Raw genomic sequence first — 22538 nt, 5'->3', positions numbered from 1 at the left:
TATTTGGCACCATGGAGACAATCGAGGGCGTCGACAATGCAAGGCAAAGGGTAGATGTCTTTCTTGGTAATGCGGTTTAGGTGACGATAATCACTCAGAAACGCCATGTGCCATCTTTCTTTTTAAAAAGTACCAGTGACGACAGGCAAGGGCTCGACGAAGGTTCGCAATACCTTTGGCAAGCAACTTGTTCACTTCACCTTTTAACTTCACTTTATTACCTTAAAAACCCCATTGGAGGGGTATTACATAAGGGGTGGTTAATAAAATAAACATTAGAAACAGGCGTTTATTTTGAGATATGGGTGACAACAGCTTCAGTAAAGGCAGATGGGCTTGTGATGACAGCGATGGCGTGTGGAAGGCCGTTCCATTCCCTTGATGCTCGAATAAAAAATGATGCTTGAAAAGTGGTGGTCCGGGCACGTGCGCGTGCAACTTGAAGCGGGTGACCGGTGCGATGAGATATGTATGAAAGGGGCGTGATGTACGGTGGATGATTTAGGGAGCTGAAAAAAAATGAACGGAATAGAGAGAGGGTGGCAACCTGTCGGCGGAAAGAAAGCGTTTCTAAGCCAGATTCCGCTTTCATCGATGTAATGTTGATATGGTACGAATATGAAGATTGAATAAACCTAGTAGCACGATTTTGCACATCCTCAAGCGCACTTGTGATATAAATCTGATGCGGATTCCAGATGGGAGATGCATATTCAAGTTTCGATCTTACAAATGTTTTATAGGCCAACGCTTTTACTTGTTGTGGGGTATGACGCAGATGTCGCCTAAGAAATCCCAGTGATCTATTAGCAGCTGAGATGATGTTAGTAGCGTGCAAGCACCAGGACAGATCACAAGATAGGATGACACCGAGGTATTTGAATGATTGGACTGATTCTATTGGAACATCAGCAATGGAATAGGTAAATGTGAGGGGGTTACGGCTGCGAGTGAAAGACACGAGTTTACATTTGTTAGGATTTAGGTTCATTAGCCAGCGATTACACCATTCTTGTACATTATTGAGATCGCTCTGGATGAGTGTGTGGTCAGATGTGTTAGTAACTTTGCGGTAGATTGCACAATCATCTGCAAACATGCGAATGTTACCTAATACATGCGTTGGTAGATCATTAATGTAAATTAAAAAAAGAAGTGGTCCCAAGACGGATCCGTGGGGGACGCCTTATGTTACAGGGAGTCTGCTAGAATAATGGTTATTAACAAAAACAAACTGAGAGCGGTTAGTCAAGATTACTTCTATCCACTTCAGTACGTCGGGGTGTAAATTTAACTGAGACAATTTTAGCAGCAAACGTTTATGAGGAACTGTGTCAAATGCTTTTGCAAAATCCAGGAATTTGGCGTCAGTCTGAAAGTTACTGTTAAGGTTAACATGCAGGTCGTGAATGAAAATTGCCAACTGTGTTTCGCAAGAGTAGCCTTTTCGAAATCCGTGCTGACAAGGGTGAAAAAAACAGATTGAGTCTAAAAAGTTCATGCTATGCGAGTATATGACGTGTTCCATGATTTTGCAGGGGACACTAGTTAATGATATAGGACGATAATTTAATGGGTGTCTCTGTGGCCTGATTTGAAGACTGGAACGACCTTGCCAACTTTCCAGTCGGATGGTAAGATGCCTGTAGAGAGTGACTGCGAAAACAACAAAGTTAGGTACGCAGCAGATGCATGGTTATTATTTTTTTAAGAATTTCGAATTAATATTATATACACCTGCTGACGATGAAAGCTTCATGTTATCAATAATCGAGGTGATTCCGCCTGCCGAGAATATAATTGGCGACATACGTGCAGTTATGTTAGTAGATGTGGGAAGATCTGGAGTTGAAGTCTCGTTAGTAAATACAGAGAAAAAGGCTGCGTTAAATATGTCAGCACACCCGCTGTCGCTGACCACTTCGCCATGTGCGTTTAACACGCTGATCATGCGCGCCTCGTGAGGGTTTATTATTTGCCAAAATTGACGAGGACAGTTCGTAAGCATTTTAGGCAGTTCATCGTGAAAAAGGAGAATTTAGCATTCCGTGTAGCCCTCAGATAATCGTCTTCGGACACAAAATATTTTTCCCGAGCAGAGGGGTGTCCGTTTAGTTTGGCTGAGCGGAAGAGATGTTTTTATTTTTTTTTAAGTCGCTTAAGCGTTTTAGTGACCCATGGCTTGTTTCGGTTTCCGCGGAACGTTATTCTCGGTATGAACATATCAACGAGATCACCTAGTTTGTTGTTAAATATTGCCCAGTTTTCATTAATAGAGCGCGTAGAACATAACCTCACGAACGTAGGAAGAAATGCGCTCAGATCACTATTAATTGCATCATAATTACCTTTATTGTACAGGCGGATTGTTTTGCTGACGAAATGGCGTTTTACGGGTTTAAACGAAAATGTGGCGTGAATTACTTTATGGTCGCTGACTTCAGGTAGATATGCTATTGATGATAAGCTTTCCGGATTACTGGTTAGGATGAGATCTAAGATGCTAAATGTGCTCAGCGCAACGCGTGTAGGTTCTGATAAGAATTGGCTTAAATTAAAATTAAGGCAGAAATCCACAAAATCTCTGGCAGGCTCACTGCCCTTAGTTATGGGGACCTCATTGCTCCAGTCTATTTGAGGGAAGTTAAAATCACCAAAAAGGAGGACTTCTGCTTGCGGATGTTGATTACCAAGGTCACTCAAACTGTTACTAAGTTTAAATGAGAAATCTGGAATATTCTTCGCAGGCTTGTAGCAAACACCTAGAATGATAGTAGGGGGGGGGGGGGGGGAGCAGGAATAATTAGCCATAATACTTCAAGATCAGAAGTGATGTTTTTGGCTACGAAGCATGATAACTGCTGGTGCACAGCAATCAGTACACCGCCCCCCCCCCCCCCCCCCCCCGCATGCCTTTGCGATCCTTTCGATAGACATGGAATTCCGGTAGGTCGGCTAGTACTTCTGTATCTGTTATATCTTCTGTTAGCCACGTTTCAGTTATCACTATTATATTACTGTTGGATGATAAAACAAGGTTGGAAAACGCGTCGCATTTGGGAAAGAAACTGCGTGCGTTGGCAAAGATTACAGACAATGATGTGTTAGATTTGGGCTTAACAGTGTAGCAGACATTTTTACAACGGGGAAATTGCTATATTATTTCTTTGACAGACTGCGTCTGCTCGTCGTAGACGTAGCGCTTATGGCCCATATGCAGTGTTTTGAAACGCAAAGAGAAAGGTAATGATTTGGTTTTTGCGAAAGTAATGAGATGTCTGCGAGTGCTTTGTAAGGAAAGAGTGAAATCCTCTCCAACGCTGAAACTGGTTCCTTTGAACTTGCGGCCGTTAAAAAGAATCAATTCTTTTGTTTTATGGAAGGTGAATTTTGCTATGATAGGACGGTGGCGGTTAGTACCTGTGCGATGACCGAGACGATGTGCGCGCTCAATTTCTTTCGGCTCGATACAAATATTCAAATGATTGTGGCAGTGCTTGATGATAACTTGCTCGGTTTGGGCAAACGCCTCTGATCCAGTTGATTCAGGGAGGCGATAAAAAATGAGATTATTGCGTCGTGACTGTTTCTCGGCGTCATCAATAAGCGTTTCAAGCCTGCGTACCACGGTGGCCACTTGAACGGTTGACGTTTTCGCGGTTTCAAAGTCAGAGCGCAGGGAGACAAGATTTTGATAATGCCCCTCTAAATCAGTCATGCGTTTGCCCATATCCGCAATTGCTTTGTACGTCGACAATAAATGAACTTTCAGGTCTTGAACCTGACTGATTAATTGCGACTGTCCAGCAGATAAGTTCTTCAATTCAGCTAGTAAAGCGTTGGAGTTCGGCCCCGGGTTGCTTTCGATATCGCCCGACATCATCAACAAGGCACGAATTACATCAGAGCACTCAAGAGCGACAAGAAGGCGGCAGTGCGGGCTCGGCAGCTGAAGCAGGAAATAATTGCTAGACTTCTTACAAAAAAGACTAAGCTTTACCAACCTGCATGACAAGAGTGAATGGTTTAGCGATCTGCGTCTGTGCACAGCCGCCGAGCCCACAAGGCGCCACCGGTAGTGCCTGCTCTTTTGTAGTTGACCGTAAGGTTTATGTCGATGACGACGGGTTTGTCCATGCTGCATCGAGCACGACCGTCTTCAGTAGTGGTATCATCGAAAACGCAGATCCGCCGCTCTCCACGAAATCCAGGGGCTTGAAGGGCGGTGCAGTTGAAAAACCAGGGGCGCACATCAGGGAGGGGTGACAGGCAATCCTGTCAGTTTCACCTGACCAAGCACGATATTGCAGCGGGGCTGCCAGGGAAGCCGTCACTAGGGCTGGAAGCAACAGGCGCACGAATGCGCGCTGAAACACCTGCATGACAAGAGTGAACGGTTCAGCGATCTGCGTCTGTGCACAGCCGCCGAGCGTAAGGTTATCTTGAATAACCTTACGCTCTGGAGCAGAAAGTCGATATGACCAGTGATACTGACACGGGAAGATAGATAGATAAACTTTATTAAAAGTTAATCAGAAGAATCGCTAATCGTCAGGGCCCCCCGTCCAGGGCTCCACTTGCCTCTTGGCATCTTATCAGCTCTCTGTAATAGCTTGGGCTGGTCGTCGAGGGCCGAGGTGGACAGCAGTGCCTCCTATTGCTCCCTCATGGTGTTCTTGTCGAGGTGTTCTAGGTTGTGTTGTGTGCACTCCCACATAATGTGGTATAGGGTTGGCGTGGCCCCGCACCACGGACATTCGTCCCTGTAGGCAGTCGGGTGTATCCGATGTAATATGTGTAGGTTCGTGTAAGTGCACATCTGGAGCCTACGCCAGGCTGCGGCATCCTCTGTCTTTAGATTTCGATGGTGCGGTGGACATGACAAGCGATCCCTCGGTGGTAGTTCACGATGGCTGAATACTCTGGGTTTGAAATTTGAAGTTTATTGAATACTTAGTGCCGCTACAAAAATATTGGTCTTTACTAAAGAAAAAGGGCCCATACTGTAAACACTGTAGGGGAACCTCCTATAAAGTTAGAGAAACACTAATACTACTTGACAGCAAAAATGCAGCGAACTATAACAATACAAAAATGCAAATACAAATGCAAATACATAATGAGGCAAAAGAATAATACAATGTCAAATGTAAAACGATAGGGATAAGGCTTAAGCTGAAGTAAGAAACGAAGCAAACAGTATTAAGAACGACAAAGTTGAAGTTGTGGTTTAAAATAAATGTTTAATAAACGCAGCTAAAGGTTAAACATGAAATTGCGAAGCTGATGTTTGAATGACGACATTGAAAAGGCACATTTAATGTTAAAACGCAATGAATTCCAAAGTTTGTATAAAACAAATGCTACTCTTTGTGAACTATAGTTAGTTCGTACCTTAGGGAGTATACAATTGTTATTGGAGGAAAAGCGCCTAATATTTGGGTTAGTAAGGTGTCGGATAATACATTTGAGAAGGTTATGGTCCTTAACTGCTTAATAAGCCATTGTGCAGACGTTAAATTTGATTACATTGTCCATATTCAGTATGTGCAGTTCCCGATACAGATCTGTACCAAGTGAACGTCGGTTGCTCCAGGTGAGAATGCGAATGGCTTGATTCTGTACATGTTGTAGGGAAGGTGGCAATGACCTGTTTGACCCTAGGAAGCAATACAATAATTTAAATGACTGTGAATGAATGCATAAAATACGGCGACCAAAGTAGTCAAGTCAAAGTAATATCTAGCTTTTAGTAATACCCTAATACCATGGGAAGTTTTGCGCTGTAGTTCATTAATATGCAAATTAAATTTTAAGCGGGAATCGAGTTTGATACCAAGGAAGGAACAATGATGATAGATGAATAGGATGTGTGTTTATAAAGAGGAGCATAACTTGCGCGCTATTTATTGACCCGGAACAAAAAATTAAGAACTTACTTATCGAGGGATTTATCAAAAGCTTATTTTTAGCATACCTTGCACTATTGTGAATAAGTTCAGCATTAAGGGTTCTTGTAATGCTGCTTAGAGAATTACTCGAACATAGGACAATCGTGTCGTCAGAAGTGGTGTCATCAGAAGGGTCCGGGCCTTCTGCAGCCGGCCTGATAAGTGCTCGGTTATGCATGAATCCTCGAGCTGCTCTGTCGGCCTGGAGGTTGACCGTGAAGCCAGTGTGGCCCGTTATGCAGATGATGGTTAGGGTGATGATGCTCTGAGGGTCCTCCTTGAGTATTTCGGCTAGTACTTGTGCAGCAGGTCTTCCAACTCTTCCCTGCAGGAAGTTGCGGCAGGCCTATTGGGAATCCGTGAGGATCGTCAGTAATTTGTCTGCGCGTAGGCCTTCGCGGATGCCTAATGCAATGGCCAGCTATTCAACTTCCGTGCTCGTACAGGGGCGGATCGATGCAGAGGAGGTAACATGGCCTCGGTGGTCGCATACCACGGCCACTGCACCATTGTTCGTCCCATACATGGTGGCGTCCGTAAAACGGGACGCGGTAATGAACCTGAATGTTTTCTTCATGTACTGGGCCCTTGCTCTCGTCCTGCCGGAGTGTAGTTCAGGGTTTCATGTTGCGTAGTACCGGGCAACGTGATACCTGTCCTTAACGTGACGAGTTATCGAGCAGTTTTCATGGGTTGGTGTTGTTATAGCTTGGAACCCCAAGGTTTGAAGAGCCTGCTGGCCCGTGCGAGTCCACGCAAGTCTCTGTTGTTGCGAGACGTACACGGCTTCTGTCAGTTCGCTGAAGGTGTTGTGCTACCCTAGCGACAATAATTTTTAGTCGATGCACTCATTGGGAGGCAGAGAGCGGTCTTTAAAGCCATCCTCAAAAGTGTGTCGGCCTGCTTCGTCTCAGACTGTGTGAGAAGGTAGTAGGGCAGGCTATATGTGATCCTGCTCACAACCAGGCTTCTCACCAGTCGGAGGGTGTCCCTTTCGTTCATGCCTCTGTTCTTTGATGTTAGGCGGGATATCATGCGTCATATCACCTTGACACTGGTTTTGAGATGATACGAGAAGTACACATCCCAGTGAGGTGAACAGTGCTACCAGCAGCCACGCGAACGGCTCGAGTTGTAGGAGGTGTGAGAACCTTCCTCAGTCGACGACAGAGGTTAAAACTCATTATGAGACCTGGGTTCCAGTATCTATCAACGCCGTCAAAGGGACCCCGTCGATGTGAACATCAAGTAAGTTCTGGTTCGTTGGCAGCGTCAATGGAGGATTTCGACAAGACGAAGATAATAAAGCACTACCCCAGGAGCTGCATGGTCCAGTTTTCCGTCCGGGAGGGTCCATGATTGGTCGCCGACGAATAGCGGCGTGGCTGGGGCGACGGGAACCGACAGCGCTGAGGTGACGTTGAGTGAGCAGGACGACTGACATCGACGGATACGCTTGAGGTACGAGGCATACGGCGAGGGGAGTAACGACACGGGCTGGAATATAGGCAGGAAGACGGCGAAAAGGAGCTCGATTACGGCGACGTCCGGGAGGTGCGGCAGTGGCAAGCGACGTGGCCAATGCGGAGGTAACGGAAGCAAATGGGCTTGTCGTCCGGAGTTATCCACTCGGTAGGGTTCTGGTATCTGGGAGGGGAATCGAGAATGCTGTGAGGCGTAGCTGTCGGCACTGGTCGGGCGTCATGTCGGGAAACGGAGCAGGCAGCACGAAAACCGAGGTTGGCAAATTCTTGCTACACAAATGCCTGAATGAGAGAGATTGCTGGGGCTAGTTGGTCAATGGTGGTGTCAAGGGGCCCTGGATGGAACGGCGCAGGACTTGTAGCCTCAAGCTCGCGGCGAACAATACGTGTGACGTGCTCATTTAAGGATGGTGAAGCGGTAAGTTCGACGCAAGACGACATCGCAGCCGTGTTAGGGAGCCGGAAGAACTGTGGAATGACGCGGCGGCCTCTGGCGAGCTCAAAGCGGCGGCATTCCTTGACAATGACATCAATGGTGGACACATTGTTGAAGACCAATAAGTTGAACGCGTCGTCCACGATGCCCTTAGGTATGTGGCCCACTTTGTCAACCTGGGCCATTTTGTCGTCGAATTTCCAGTAAAGAGCGAGCACGTCTTGTATGTACGAGACATACGATTCAGTAGAAGACTGGACTGGGTAGCAAGCTGTTTTCCAGCAGCCAGCTGCCGACCAGTGGGATTTCCAAAGAGGTCGCTGAGCATATCTTTGAAAGCATCCCAGCTAGAGATCTAGTCCTCGTGCGTCTGGAACCAGACACGAGTAGTTGCGTCCAAGTAGAATATGACATTCGCTAGCATAATGTTAGGGTCCCAGCCGTTGTTTTGGCTAACACGTTCATAAAGCGAGAGCCAGTCCTCAACGTTGACATTATCTTGGCCAGAAATTATGCGAGGATCGCGGTGGTTGGTAACCGTAACGTACGTTGTTGGCAGCGTCGCAAAAGTAGAAGCAGACGAGGTGTCGTCACCGGGAGCCATAGCAGAAAGCAGGACGGTGCGGCCGCTGCGGAGCTCCATGGCGCGGACGGGTAACTGCACCCTCCACCAAAATGTTACGCGAACGAAGGATTAAGAATTAGATACTATTTGCAAAGTATATTTACTCAGGATAATGTCACGCTGGCCAATTCAGACGACAGCTCGAAAACCAGAGAGCATTCATCGTCTTCGTCGAGGCACCCGCGTGTATAGTCCGCAAGAAACACGCAATATGCATGTTGCGTGCATACAAATATGCATGGAAATATGCCAAAAATACCATGTGACCTACCCGCTTACGCGCCGTGATTGCAGCGCTCCCACATTGCCCGCGTACAAACGAACATATCATATAGCAGGGCGTGCTGCCGCTTAAAAGGCGACTGGGCAGTCACGAAAGCCTTGGCTGTGCGTGGCTTTTCTGCCTAACTTCGTTGCTTCAGAACTTGGTTAATTCATCTGAACTAATTATCTAATTTAACAAAATACAAAAATAGCGTGACACACTGCATACAGAAGTGAGCAAAATGCCTTAGGTCGCGTCGTCTTAGAGTGCATTGGCATATATTTAAGCTCTGGGTAAATTTAGCCGAGACACCCCGTTTATATATATATAATTTTGCCTTTGTTATATGATGTTCACGTTTGGTTGTAGCAGGCTGACAACGACTCACTCCGTTGATCTCGGTAACTAACCAAATTCGACTTCGACGCTAGAGGGCCTCGTGCTAGCTTACCTTACCTGAGCCTTACCTAGTCTTCACAGCAGAACGCAAAATAATCCATGAACAAGTTCGCAAAATGCTTTAAAAGCGAATAGTTCATAAATCACGCAATCCTTCGGTGGCTCCAGTAATACTCGTTAAAAAGAAACATGGAGATTTGGCGTGGAATATCAACTGCTAAATTCGGCCACTACAAAGGACCTCTATCGACTTCCGCGGATTGACGATGCTATTGACTGCCTCGGTGCAGCCTCATACTTTTCTTCTGTTGACTTGCGCTCAGGCTATCGACAGATACCGATGTAGCCGGTGGACAAAGTGAAAACGGCATTCACGATATATAGATTGACTCTTATGAGTTCAATATAATGCCGTTCGGGCTGTGCAACACCCCCGCAACTTTTGAGCGCTTATTGATACAATTCTGCATAGCCTAAAGTGGGCCATTTTCATGTGCTAGCTCGATGACGTTGTAATTTTTGGCCGCACACCAAGTGAACACAATAAGCACCCCGATGCTGGGCTCGGCTGTATAAAGAACGCTGGACTCATTCTGAAGTCCAAGAAGTATTATTTCGGTGAGCCGAAAGCATTGATATTAGGTAATCTTCTGGATTAGCGTGCCATCCGACCTGATCAAGAAAAGACTGAAGCCGTCGAAGCGTTTCGTGCACCATGGTCTTTAAAGAGCTGCGCAGTTTATTGCGACGGTGTTCGTACTTTAGCCGATTTATTCACCGGTTTGCTGATGTTGCTTATCCTTTGACATGTATTCTACGAATGAATGTATCCTTCGAATGGAATGCCGAGTGTGACTACTCATTTCGACAGCATAAGTTTCTTTTTACGTCACACGCTATTCTCTGACACTTTGACCCTTCCGCACCAACGGAAATTCATACAGATGCTGTTGGTGTGGGCATTCGTGCTGTACTGGCCCAACGCTTCGATGGCAAATGACACGTTATTTCTTACTTCAGCCACTCGTTAAGCAAGCCAAAGTGTAATTACACCATGACCGATCATGAATGTGTTGCCGTAATATTTGCAGTTAGGACCTTTTTTTTTTTCGTACTTATACGGCCGACACTTCACAGTTGTCATGGACCACTACTCCCCCTGTTGGCTTCTGAATTTACGCGATCGATCTAGTGGGCTTGCGCACTGGGCCCTTAGACTTCGAGTATGATTTCACTGTATCGTACAAGACCGGCTGGCGCTAAGTAGTCATAGGAGATGGTGTCGTGGGTTGCGTCCAACACGTCTCACATCCTCCCAACTACCTTTGTAGATAGTGCCGAAACACCCTGAAGGAACCTCGCGCGCTGCAATGTAATGCGCCGGTGGTGGAACATGGCATCAATCAGCGTAAGCCAGGTTGCATGATTTTTGGACGAAAAGGACTGCAGGTGAAGTAACAGAACGTAAAGCGGGATCTACGCCTGTCAACCTTGTCTGTACCATGACCTCTTTCTCTTCCGCTGGCGCGAACGGTCATGTGCGATAATGATGTAGCATGAACAAAATCGTAGATGAGGGTGGCGTGACCACTGGAGCATACCTCGCTAGAAATGCAGCTGGTACACAGATATTGCAATCTGGTGCTTTTTTGATCAAAGAAAATAATTATTCAGTGGCATTGTTTGCCAGTGAGGATTGTGCATAAAAATGATATGACTGGAAACGTTCATTGCCAGAAATTCCGCTTCATGTAATTGTCTCCTTGGCCATAAGAATATGTTACGGGGATGTTGCAAGCATAGAAAGACTATATTTACAATATATATACAGGATGGGTCAGAGTAGTTATGATGGCTGACCACCAACAACACGCAGCCCGCCAGCATCTCCGATCTTCTTCTTCCTGTCTCTTCTTTCATCCTTCCCTAACAGGACTCCCGGGTGGTGAAGCGCCGTCTCGGCGCATGGTAGGCACGGAATAGCGAGCGAAGTATGGCTGCAACCGGGAAACGTGCATGACGTCAACAGGCGTCTGTCTTGAGGATGGCTCAAAATGAAGCGGCGAAATCTCGTAATTTACGTCGTTAACATGGCGCATGACTTTATAAGGCCCTGTGTAGCGAGAGAGAAGCTTCTGGAAGAGGCCAACCCGACGACAAGGTGACCAAAGGTCTCTTTATGCGATAATTTTTAACAAGAAAGATGACGTTATTGAGCACATAGCAGCTTCTTGCCGCAGCCGTAAACATGCGATGACATTATATATACAAGTTTGTACGCACAAACGAGTGGTATAATATTGAAAAATAAGGGCACTTACAATTCTTCTGTATTTAGCCCACAGTCAGAAATAAGAGAGACCGCTTAAATAATAAAAAAGGAGCGAATATTTTATTGTGAGCACCTTCTTAGGGTGGACATTGCTCTGTTGACAAGGAGCTCCTAGCAGCCTGGTTGGGCTGTGCAGCTACTGGAGTACACAGTCTGCGGAGTCTGGCTTCTTTCATACTCTTGACAATATTTCGTGTAATCATCATTGCAGTTTTGAGATGCGTTGGGGGCTCCTGAATTCCAGGCATGCAGCTCGCATTTCGCGGTACCTGAAATGATAAGGCAGTTCTGTCAAGGGAGGTACACGGCTTGGCTGATTATGGAAAACACACATCTGCTTAACCAGCCAGAAAGATTCTTTACAATTATAGTTTACTTCTACGGCTCACGTGCTATTACTTTTTGAACAAAAAATGGCACACAAATAAATAACTTTGTGCAAACATTTAATAGAATTATTTACAATACAGGCATCTACAGTTATACATTTTCGGAAGACAGTAAAAAATAACGAAGCATATATATGTGGCAAGATGTGGGACAATTATTGATTTTATACCAGTTTTGTCAATCCGAATGAAAGAAGGTGCCAAAATTTGTGCAACTTCTTGAGAGTTCTGCACTATTTTTAAAAAGGAATTATAACATGCAGCTGCGGTATTGTTTATTGCATTTCTTTGGTTTACCCCAAACGCACATTGTACAAACTGTCAATATTTGTTAGCTATTCAGTTCCAAGCGCAAAAGGGAAAAAAAGTCATTCACCCGAATGTAGCATGAACATAGCCAAAAAAAAAATTCATATGGCTTTCCCAGAAAGGAAGCTTCGAAGCTGAGAAAAACTGCATCATGTATCGCGATTTTAACCCGGGACCAGCGCTTTTCCGGGACGGTCGCTCTAACATCTGAGCTCACCAGGATCGCAGTGCGAGGGTGAATGTTGAATGTTGAAGAATGTTGAATGTTGAAGAAAAGGACCTTGAACAATACTGAGTTGCACTCTCATAGCTCATGCCAGAATTTTTCAAGACGAGGCTAAAGGGTTTGTTCAATACATCCTTTTAGTCGGTTGGTTGACTGCAGGCCTTCAGAACATTACTAACAGAACTATCAGAAAGCAATTTTTTGCTGGAAATTGAACTGAAATTTTGTGAGGCCTCAGAAGATTGCGTCTCTCCGTCGCCTTTTCTACGTGCTACAGGGGGACTTTAATACGAAGAGCCTGTACATTTTGTACTTAGCGGAAATACGCAATTTGTTAACGTTGTTGAAGGATATTTGTGCGCTGCAGGAAGAGATGTATTATGCGGAAATGTGACGGGCGACGTCACCTGATCTTACGGTCACTTTGTTGATACTTGCACTGTTGTCGAGACGTATACCGTGGGTGTAATATATTTCAGGTACGGTCTTCTCGTCTAGGATCCCCGCTTTTTTTTGAACCTGCTACATAACCACTTAACATTAGACCTAGGTGCGATTAAGTGCCTGCGGGGCTCCGCCCGCCGGATGGTTTTGTTTTCATATTCGAGCCAATTACTTGCGACGTAATTCTCAGTAATTTCAACTGTAATTACACACCTGGTTAGGGAAGCGGCTATGAATCAAAATTACAGAATGGCAAGCCTTTCGTTTTCAAGTAGCCTTGCCGCTAGGGAATGGCAAGATAATGAGTAACTTACCTTTGGAGTCAGTAAAGTATAAAATACCACATTGGTATTTTTCCTCCCAGGTAACTAGTGTGTATTTTATGCCAGGAGTGGAGACTGACATCAAGATAGAAACATAATGAAAATGTATGTAGTATACTTAGCGGTAAAGATGGAAACAAATGCCACACAGTGATATTGTTAGAAAACATGGGAATTTCAATTTTATGTTGGGCGAGACGCATTGAAAAGGTCCAACATAATAAAAGTTCTACACTGGCAGAATATAAGCAGCTCTAATGATTGAGTGGTGGAGGTACAACTACGATAGCCTGATAGTGCGTTCCAATATTACCTTCGTTTTCTCGAAGCATTGTACCACACATCTTAATGCACTGCGGCTTGCCCAGCTGATGCTAGTGCGCTTTGTTTGAAGTGAATATAGGTATTAGAAAAAAAAATTATTCTGACATGCCCGCGAAAAGCTCTAATGTCGGAGTGCTGGCTGACGCATGCTGTACAAACAAAACACACAAAAAAACAAGAAAGGAAATATATGTAAAATTAGATCTGGACAGTATAAGGAGACAACAATAACGATTGCCGTAGAAAGGTAAATATGGAACGCGCAGCTTAGCTACAATAAAACTCGGCGTAAGTACAATAGGAAAAGGAAGTGGAAAGGGTCTTTAATTGGAGAAACTAACTATGGTGCAACAATGCAAATATACGAAAAACAATGGCAATGACTTATAAGGACAAACATCAATAAATAAGGTCTTATAATGATCCTATTCTGTGGACAGCCTAGTGTTGGCTAAACCAGGCAGGAACAAAGAAAGTTCTATACTCCCTGGTCATTTAGATTGCAATTTGAGAGGCAATACATTGAAGAAGTAGGAGGCGGCGACGTATACCTTGAACGAAGTTTAAGAAAAAAATGGGTGACGGTCATAACAATTACCTCGCGATGAAGTAAGTGATTCTCGTCCCCATATTCTGACAATGTTAGAAAAAGACATGATGCCGGTGTGAGGAAAACGGTGATGATATAGGCTAAGAAATTTTTCGTGGGCGTGTTATATTTTGTATGTTGAACTTAAGAAGGGTTATTCTAAACCATCGACCCACGCCTATAGTTTCCTTCAAATCTGTTTCGTCTTCTTTCCACAATATTGGGATTTAGGAAACTTGACCGTTCTGAGGAATTCCATATTCAAGCACTTTTCTACCGTACCAAATCTACTGCTGTGCCCACGACTTCAGCTGATCTAAAGAAAAACGTGGCGGGGTACTAATTGCTGTTGGCAGCTTAGTGTGAGCATAGGCAGCAATAAATTTGGCTAGAAATAGGCCTAATGCAGTATCTAAACTATTCATTTGAAGCTATTTGTGCAGCGAGTAATATTTACCCTGTATGTTTTCATGAGATCATTTGTTCTACAGACAATGTAATATCTACCCACAGGCTAATTGTGCTGAGAAATATTGTTACACTTGAGACAGATTTGAACCCGTTTACTCTTCTCAATATAATTATGAAATAGAGAACAATTCAATCATGTGCGAATTTCTGGTCATTCATTCCATTGGGCAGAATAACTTTACTGCAAATTGCTGTGGCAAGATCCCAGATTTATACCGGTGTAATGGTTAAATTGTAGATGTCTCTTCTTTTGACATCTTGCCTGTGCGTACTGATAAATCTCATTAGTCGGTAAATGTAACCGCCTCTATGTTAACCCTGGGACAGAGTTCTTTTAGTGTCATCAACGAATCTCCTCGTTTTGCTTTCACGTCTTATGACTACATGCGCTTGTATGATTTCTTTTGCACCATCGAAAGGTCACTGATTACCGACATAGTCATTGCTCATGGCCAAATAGATAAATTATTGGAGCCTTTTTGAGGAGTATCCTTAAGTGCATCGTCCACTAGAAGCTAAAGCATCCCAAATATCATTATGGATTCTCATTTTAACTTGCAACGTTTCTGAAGTTTAAAGATTGTGTGGACCCAAAAGCTGGAAGCCCTGTACCTAATGAGTGGAAAGATGAATTGCGGTTTTCCTAGCTCCTTTCAAGTGTCTCTACAAACGACACTATGACTCATATATTGAATTCCTTGAAAAGAGCCAGCGCTCTAGTAAGCGCGAACTATTCTTTCGCCGGCTCAACTTTACCGGAATGGAAGTATAACCTGTTACTGACTGTGTTTCTGTCCGTTATTCGTCCTTATAAAAAGGCTTCAACGCAGGCATCACTTAGCAGTGCATGGCTGTTCATACATACAGTGCTGTGTTCATGGATGAAACGCTCATTAACGAATTCCTTAATAGTTTAAGCCATCAATATCTTGCGCTCCATATGACATCCCCTGCGCCATTCTAAAAATCTCAAAGCTCACGACAGTATATTTGCCCTATTTTACATTTATATTAATTAAGTGTTCGAATACTTTCATTTTCACTCGCATGTTGGAAACTGCTGCTGTTTTTACTGTATTAAAGTCTAGCTATCAAGCCGATGTATCTAATTATCGCCTTATTTCTCTTATGCGTGCAAAATTCTCTTTGATTGCTGAGCAATCTTAAAATGACAGTTTCATGAAGCAGAATTCCGCGGCGGTAATTACAGGGGGCGAGTAGACACATTACTGCAGCGTCATCAAAATTTTGACAACAAAGCTTATGCACTCTTTCTTGGTTTTTAGCGTGAAGTGATACAGACGTACACTAGAAAAATACCACGACTACCGCTCACTCTCAACTAAATGTTTGATAACTGAGAGATTTCGCATTAAAGGTTAGCATTGACTTGATTTAGCCAAGCAATAATATCCCCGCTATAAAGCGAATTTCAGTATCTTCTCAGCACGTGCGTCAATCTCAAGAAGCGCCATTACTTGTTTAGGATTGATAGATTCCCTACCTTCTGATATGCTTAACTGATAGTCCTTAGATACACAATTGTGTATTTGCACATACACAATTAGAAAAATTCAAACATGGGAACGAATGTAATTTCTAATAACAATGAAAATTCACACTGTCATGCAAGGCTCGTACAATAATTACGGCAAGAAAATTCTGTTGAAGCCGATTGAGACACTAGAAGATGAAGTTTCCAACCGACATAGACAACGTTTAAAGAAAAAAAAAATGTTGGAATTCCGCTGGAAAGAGCTTCACGAAGATAGTCATAGTTGGTAGTGCTAACTAATGAGGCGGCAAGATGGTTCCAGTCGAGGCTGGTTTTGGGCAGGAAAGATTGCGAGTATGTTGCAGTGTTTTGGTGAGGGACATGGACTTTGTGGTGGTGATCAAGTCAAGATGAAACAAAATTAGGTGGTTTAATCAGACGTGTCCTAAGAACATGATTATGATGATAGATCTTATGAAACAATGCAAGTCGAGATAGTTTCTCTCTATTTGCAAGCGGGGGCAGATTAAGTATCGATTTCATGTTAGTTACGCTGGAAGTTCGATGGTAGTTATTTAGGATAAAACGTGCTGAGCAATTCTGCATTGCCTTTAAGTTATTGGTAAGAGTTGCAAGGCCAGGGTCCCAGATTGGCGAGGCATAGTCGAGATTAGATCGGGCATAAGTGATATATAACTGTCGCTTGAGTGATCAAGGTGCGAGAGAGAAGTTTCTTTTCAGGTAACCAAGCATGCGATTAGCCTTTGGTGTTACATGCTCGACGTGATACTTCCATGAACACAGTAGCAATACTGTGAAAGGCAAAACTAGATTTTATTGGGCGAACCTGTGCCCACAAAACAGGCTACACTTATAGCACAACGAAAGCGGCGAACACAGTCGGCGATCGTCGAAAATCTGCTCAGCGAGGCAAGCACGTCGGCTTTTATACAGCAGTCGTCGAATGTTCCAGACTAATCGTTCGGACCCGCGTGCCTTCCAAAATGTTCTACACCATTCGCGTCACGCGATGAAATCAGATAACACAACGTTCGGCGACAACAGACAGCCGGGTAGAAGCATCGATAACTTTCCAGAAACTTCGGATACATGCAGGCGCGTCCCGCGCTCTGCGATTACATTTGTTAGGTGGCGAAACGTGGTCGCCCGATAAAGATAAGTACACGTGTCAATATGTACACCCAGGTATTTATAGGTAGTTACAGATTCTAGCGCCGTGCTGTGAAGAAGGTAGTTCGGGCAAGGCATGTTATTATGCGATACTCTCACTGATTTATACTTAAGAATGTTAACCTTCATTTTCCACATTTCACACCAAGCAGAAATATTATCTAGGTCACTTTGAAGGATTATTGTATCAGTGTAATTAGATATGGTGCGGTAGATAACACAATCATCAGCAAAAAGACAGACAGAAGAAGCGATGCTAGTAGGTAAATCATTAATATAAATCATAAATGGTAATGGGCCTAAAACGGAGCCCTGTGGCACTCCGGAGGAAACAGGTGCCTCCAGAGAATCGGTTCCATTCACCGTGACGAATTGAGTGCGGTTAGAAAGAAAGTTGCGTATCCAGTGTTGCACTAAAGGGTCATGATCAGACAGCCGGGCGCCTAGAATTTTCCCCTACGCTGGCACGGACACAAAGCAATTATTATTGGCCAACCCCGACCGCACATTACGTAAAGACATGCGAAAACTGCCCGCGACATAAAACACCTTCAACAAGGCCAGCAGGACTGCTACAACAAATGCAGCCTCTTTGCCGACCGCTATAAAAAATGGGCATATACTTATTGAGGGATTCTCCGACGTCAAGATCCTGGAATAAGCCGGTTCTTCTAGCTGCCGGCTATTCCCCCTAATAAACGAAAACGAAAGTCCTGCAAGTGTTGGGGCACTGAAATATTGCGTCGTACCAAATGACATTACGCAGTCACAGCGGCGCCACTCAGTGCTTGAAATAAACTATTTTGCACGCGTTGTACCAGTGCTAACTAACTTTGGGACTTTTTTCTTTGTCGCTTTGTTAGTTTTCTTTAATACATGTGCCTTTGTTTTTCGCTCGTGTGCTATGTTCGTAGCACCGTGATGATCCCTTTGAAGAGGGATTGACAAAAGTAGTTTTTTATTTTTATCCGGTGACAGCATTCCATCCTCATCATCAATATTATCATCATCGTCAGCCTATTTTTAGGTAGACTGCAATACTGAATTCTCTCGCAGACATCCCTCATTAGCTCTCTCTTGCGCTATCTGATTGCAACTTGAGCCTGCAGATTTACTTATGTTGATTTCCTCAGGATGACTTTCGATGTTAATGCGATTAAGAGTCAGTCAATGTAGCGATACACCATAATGCCAGCCCCGAAACACATGATGTGTGTGTCCTGTACGGCATCCGTGTTCCTCTTTCGCGCTTCCCTCTGGACACGCCTTGTCATCTATCGGCGCCGCCTCCAACTGCGCACATTTTCTGTAAATTGCGATGCATTCATGAAGAATCTAGCATATGTAGTAAAGAGGCTCTGTGTGTCGGCGCGCGGGACACAGCCGCGGTGTCCTACAACCCATTCTCACTGAAGCTTACTCATTACATGCGAGAAATGGCTTTTTTTTTTGTTTAAAAGCAAGGCTTTTCGTTGCGAGTATCACCAGGTTTTAGGATCTTGGACGTTGCGGCTGGGTGTTTTCTAACCTAATAGGCAAACCAATGCCAGCGGAAGGCGAGCTCCACGTGCGCTGCTGGGTGAACAGCACCACCAGTTGGCGCTGTTCACCGCCAATCCACTTGGTGGCGCAACCCACCACACCGTTCCAAAGGAACGATTATAACATTCATCCACCCATCCATTCATCCACGGCCGCGGCAGCGCCGGCAGTGCGAAAAAAAAAGTCACAATCCTGCACGGCACACCGAGCCCAGCTGTGGGCGAGGCTCCGTAGAAGCACTATTTTTGGCGGCACGCATTAGAGCGTCTTAGCGGCGAAGTCTGTTTACATAGTTTTCACGAGATCAATCTGAACTCTCCGTTCGGCGTCGACGGCGAGCTACAGCATGTGCTGCTCTCTGTACAGTGGTCTCCTGAGCCCGACGTTGCCTGGTTGTAGCCGCGTGCGTAACACTACGATTCGCTTCTTCAGCAGCGGCTCGTACCTTGCGAGGAGGCATCATAACCCGCACCGAAGTTTAAATACAGGTATCCAGACTACGCGGTGGATTTGTATCATCCCTTGACCCGTGGCACATTATGATGGTGTTGTTGTTGATGATTCATTGGCATCCCCTTTATTATGGGCCGGTGAAAAATAGTAATCTAGCCAGCTTGAGTTAATCAGGGTGAGTTACATGCAGCATTCAACTGCTACATGCAGTTGGTGGAATACAACGCAAGTGCAATGCAAGGTTTGCACGTATCGACGCGACGCAGCGCGTATGCCACATTTCGTGACAAGTGGCACGACTCGATGTTTATGAAGCTAGTGATCATGATGATGATTTATTGGCCACCCGTTTGAAACAGGACGCTAGAAGTCCCCTTGCTTGCTTGACCTAACCAGGTATCCTATACCTGTTTTTCATTCTAGCTCTCTTGTATACATCTCCTTAAGCTCTTTTTTCTTCCTCAAGATAATCCATTTATTTCTTGGCCAATTCCCCTAGTGTGTAGGAGGCAGGTAGTTGTCAGGAAGGAAAAACTACATTGTACCGCTACATATGCAACTTCTGCATGGCATGACACTAGGTGTAATAATATGGAACTGCAATGCACAGTGAGCCCCTATCGCGGCTACGGGGAGCGCATATCGCATCGTGCGACCAGGGGCGCGATACGATGCTAAACATTATTATTATTTTTATTATGATAATTGGCATCCCGTTTGAAACGGGACGGGGACAGTAAGCGAGCCTGCCAGATCTAATCAAGTACATGTTTCTTATTCGGATATTTTTTTGTAGAAATCCTTAATCTCTGTGTTCCTCGAGACATTCCAGCTATTTCTTGGGTAATTCCCCATAGTGCGTTGGAGCCTGGTGATAGATGAGACGTGCGCCAGTGGTGGCGGTGGCGGAGAACATCGCCAACCTTATTAATTTGGAATAATTCCCCCATTTCTCGGCCAATGCCGATGGACGCTGATGAAAAAAAAAATGGGGCGGGGGCCTCCTCTAGGAAACACCTAAGGAATTCCCTTTTCAGTGCTGAGTCGTAAGAGCCTTAAAGCTTTCCGCGTCACTTTATTCAGACATTAAATAAACACAAACTCGTGTTTCCACTCTTTATGCACTCGCACAAAGCTTCGCTGTGTATGGATTGCAACCAATTGAATCTGCTGCATTTTCGAGCTAATTTAAGAACTGTAAAAATAAAAGAATGACGTTCCTAATTATTTAGGAATTTATAAATTATTTACTTGCTAATTATTTAGGCACCCATAAATGCCATCTTGGCGATGGCGTTTAAGAGTGAACCGAGTTAGGGCGTGCTGGCATACGTCTCTTCTAGATGCTACCGCCATTGCTGTCGAGGCACAGCTGGCGCGATTCGCGTAGGCACTTCCTGCGCGTGCCGGCAAGCTTATGTGTGGTCAAGCATTAAGACTATGGGCTACCGAGTCGCTTAAGTAGGCGCGAAAGGTGCTGGCGTAGGATACAAATGGCGTACGACGGGGAGGCGTAAGACGGGGTGAAAACTCCAAACAATGTTAATTGCAATAAATGTGTTTCAACTTTGTCAGTTGCTTAGTGAAATCCCCCGCGCATCACACATTTTCATACAAGCTTTTCTAACCATTTATTCACAGTCGCACCATGCGTGTCGTCAGTAGATGGCGTGGCGTATCCAGAGGTACGCGCGAAAGAGGAGTCCTGCTGCATACAGGTCTCATACATGACTTGATTTCGTTGTGGCGATACGGTGTGCCGCTACACTGTTTCGTTGCTAATCACATTAACGTCGACGGTCATTGTGAGATTAGTTCTGCCAAAATGTTTCATATGTAACCATCAAGCTAGAGGAGTAAACCTTTCCAAACATTGATATAAAAGAGGGCTACCGCCTACCAAGTAAACGGAAATGGATTCCAACAGTTCTGCTACGCTTCCAATCTGTATTATCTATGGCAGATTCGTTGGCTGACAACAGTGACGACTACATCATTACTGTTATGAAGCTTGCCTGGTTTAAAGACGGTGAAAGTTATTCCAATGAGGACGAACATGCAACTTTCATGCGGGTATCGCACTCAGCTTATATTGTATACATTCTGTAAATAGCATGGTCTGTAGTTTCTCTGCGAATCTTGATTTTGGAAATTTTAGAAAGTGTAGCGTGAAGTCGCCACATTGCATTTTAGTCGGCATAAACATAAGAAACCTCCAAAAATGTTGCAACTAAACTGAAAACATAGCAGCGGCTCGCGATTGCATCAATGTTTTTTTGTTTTGTTTTTTCACACTAATGTGACTATAACACACGGTGGTTCCGATACGTTTACGCTGACAGGCTATCATTGGAATTTATTGACTCAGTTGTGAAAGAAAGGAGGCGGTATTGCCATAACTTTCGTTCATGACGTGCATACTACATGAAAATTATACTGTGTGCACCTCCTAAAAGTGGTCTAATTGTTTTAAAAAGGACGCTGCGAGATACGACGATAGAACTAATGGGGTCTTATTGTGAAAGTAATTATATGGACACTCCAGGCGCATTTCTGCCGTAGGTGTCGCTTTAAGGTTTCGTGTAAAGTCCGGGAGCGGTAAAATCATCACCGCGTGCCGTATCCTGTGCCTGCAAGTGAAAGCTTGCGGAGGTGAGCTGGCAACCACACCCGAATCTTGCGCACGCAACGGCGGAATATGGGGAGGAAGTGTGCTGCCAACCGCCGCGAGCAAGGCTTCGGGGGGAAGTTAGGGAGGGGGCGCGCTCAACTCCGGACGGCGCGGGTGGCTGCGCGCGCCCGACCGGGCCGATTTATCTTGAACGCCCTGTTTGACGAGTACAGAGTCCGAGCTCCTCTGTGTTCTCACGGCCTACTTCGCCTTGGTGCGCGCGGCTGTGTGAAGGTCAATTCGCCCACTGATCCTGCCGTATTACCTCACTGCAGCGTTTTCACAGCGAGTTTCGGCGGTCATCGAGTGAGATGTGTTCATGCTGGCCTTTGCGCGCGTGACAGCATGCTTGTTAATTAAGTTAGTGTGCCTGTGTTTACGAGTGTATACGGCCCACATGAGTCGTCTAAAGGACAGAATACTAGGTCTATTATGAGTAAATTGCTGCAGATGCATTCGAAGCAGGTTGAGCAAGTCAGAGCTCTTGAACATCTTCAGCCATGCGGTTGTACACAGAGCCGTTCCAAAAAGAGCTGCCATTACGTCGGACAATTTTGATGACATGTCAACGGCTGCAGCTCCATGGATTGGCCCTTATGAATCCGCCTGCCGAGAAAAT

The 22538-nt window shown here is 44.8% G+C and overlaps 1 long non-coding RNA gene and 1 pseudogene across 1 annotated transcript; both read right to left on the bottom strand.

Moving 5' to 3' along the window:
* Nucleotides 1-3154: 3154 nt before the first annotated feature.
* On the bottom strand, nucleotides 3155-6477 carry LOC140219067 (uncharacterized; annotated as a pseudogene).
* Nucleotides 6478-11530: 5053 nt separating this feature from the next.
* On the bottom strand, nucleotides 11531-13328 carry LOC129383325 (uncharacterized). The gene is made up of 2 exons (XR_008611199.2): nucleotides 13175-13328; nucleotides 11531-11761 (listed from the first exon to the last, which is right to left on the bottom strand). It is a non-coding gene; the product is annotated as an uncharacterized lncRNA (long non-coding RNA).
* Nucleotides 13329-22538: the final 9210 nt, after the last annotated feature.

The sequence above is a fragment of the Dermacentor andersoni genome, chromosome 6 (assembly GCF_023375885.2).
Source record: "Dermacentor andersoni chromosome 6, qqDerAnde1_hic_scaffold, whole genome shotgun sequence".
In the NCBI taxonomy this organism is placed as follows: domain Eukaryota; kingdom Metazoa; phylum Arthropoda; class Arachnida; order Ixodida; family Ixodidae; genus Dermacentor; species Dermacentor andersoni.
Note: the sequence above shows the minus strand (reverse complement) of the source record. Positions and strands in the feature narration are given on the sequence as shown.